The 1,873-nt window shown below is 32.1% G+C and overlaps 1 long non-coding RNA gene across 1 annotated transcript in view; it reads left to right on the top strand.

The window, feature by feature from the left end:
* Positions 1 to 1,873, top strand: part of LOC123116526 (uncharacterized) — a 5,906-nt gene that overhangs the window by 3,703 nt on the left and 330 nt on the right. The gene's annotated exons all lie outside the window — the stretch shown is intronic.

Here is a 1,873-nt window from a genome sequence, read left to right as displayed (position 1 = left end):
ACTTGTAGATTGTGTACCACTCTACTTGTGAAATTCTTGGCATTTTGGTTGTCTTTTGGGTCTATTTACTTGACACAAAGTTTAGCATTTTTAAACTCTTGAATGCTTGTAACCTAATGATCTACTTATAGTGTGCTCATAACAAGGTCTGAATGCTTCTAAACTTATTAAACTAAAGGGTCCTGATGATTACAATTTATCAATGTTTATAGAGTATATTCCAATGCATCTCATCCTGATTATGATATGTCGTGTTAAATAGAACAATATTTCAGCAAAGGACATGTCCTTTTTTTTGAATTTCACAAGTACGTGATTACCATATAAACTAAAATTCTTGGCATTTTGGTTGTCTTTTGGGTCTATTTACTTGACACAAAGTTTAGCATTTTTAAACTCTTGAATGCTTGTAACCTAATGATCTACTTATAGTGTGCTCATAACAAGGTCTGAATGCTTCTAAACTTATTAAACTAAAGGGTCCTGATGATTACAATTTATCAGTGTTTATAGAGTATATTCCAATGCATCTCATCCTGATTATGATATGTCGTGTTAAATAGAACAATATTTCAGCAAAGGACATGTCCTTTTTTTGTATTGGTAGAATACATACTGCTTTTTTTTGGAGATAGAACACAAGAATTGGCATAGTGTGATTACACCTTTGCTCACTGTGAACACTTGAATAACCGGAATCATTCACGTGACATCTTTCATTTGTAATGCAATGAGCAATAAACACTTGTAGATTGTGTACCACTCTACTTGTGAAATTCTTGGCATTTTGGTTGTCTTTTGGGTCTATTTACTTGACACAAAGTTTAGCATTTTTAAACTCTTGAATGCTTGTAACCTAATGATCTACTTATAGTGTGCTCATAACAAGGTCTGAATGCTTCTAAACTTATTAAACTAAAGGGTCCTGATGATTACAATTTATCAATGTTTATAGAGTATATTCCAATGCATCTCATCCTGATTATGATATGTCGTGTTAAATAGAACAATATTTCAGCAAAGGACATGTCCTTTTTTTGTATTTCACAAGTACGTGATTACCATATAAACTGAAATTCTTGGCATTTTGGTTGTCTTTTGGGTCTATTTACTTGACACAAAGTTTAGCATTTTTAAACTCTTGAATGCTTGTAACCTAATGATCTACTTATAGTGTGCTCATAACAAGGTCTGAATGCTTCTAAACTTATTAAACTAAAGGGTCCTGATGATTACAATTTATCAATGTTTATAGAGTATATTCCAATGCATCTCATCCTGATTATGATATGTCGTGTTAAATAGAACAATATTTCAGCAAAGGACATGTCTTTTTTTGTAAATGTAGCATACATACTGCTTTTTTTTGGAGATAGAACACAAGAATTGGCATAGTGTGATTACACCTTTGCTCACTGTGAACACTTGAATAACCGGAATCATTCACGTGACATCTTTCATTTGTAATGCAATGAGCAATAAAGACTTGTAGATTGTGTCCCACTCTACTTGTGAAATTCTTGGCATTTTGGTTGTCTTTTGGGTCTATTTACTTGACACAAAGTTTAGCATTTTTAAACTCTTGAATGCTTGTAACCTAATGATCTACTTATAGTGTGCTCATAACAAGGTCTGAATGCTTCTAAACTTATTAAACTAAAGGGTCCTGATGATTACAATTTATCAATGTTTATAGAGTATATTCCAATGCATCTCATCCTGATTATGATATGTCGTGTTAAATAGAACAATATTTCAGCAAAGGACATGTCCTTTTTTTTGTATTTCACAAGTACGTGATTACCATATAAACTGAAATTCTTGGCATTTTGGTTGTCTTTTGGGTCTATTTATTTGACACAAAGTTTAGCAT

Source organism: Triticum aestivum, chromosome 5B (assembly GCF_018294505.1).
Source record: "Triticum aestivum cultivar Chinese Spring chromosome 5B, IWGSC CS RefSeq v2.1, whole genome shotgun sequence".
NCBI classification, from domain to species: Eukaryota; Viridiplantae; Streptophyta; class Magnoliopsida; order Poales; family Poaceae; genus Triticum; species Triticum aestivum.
Note: the sequence above shows the minus strand (reverse complement) of the source record. Positions and strands in the feature narration are given on the sequence as shown.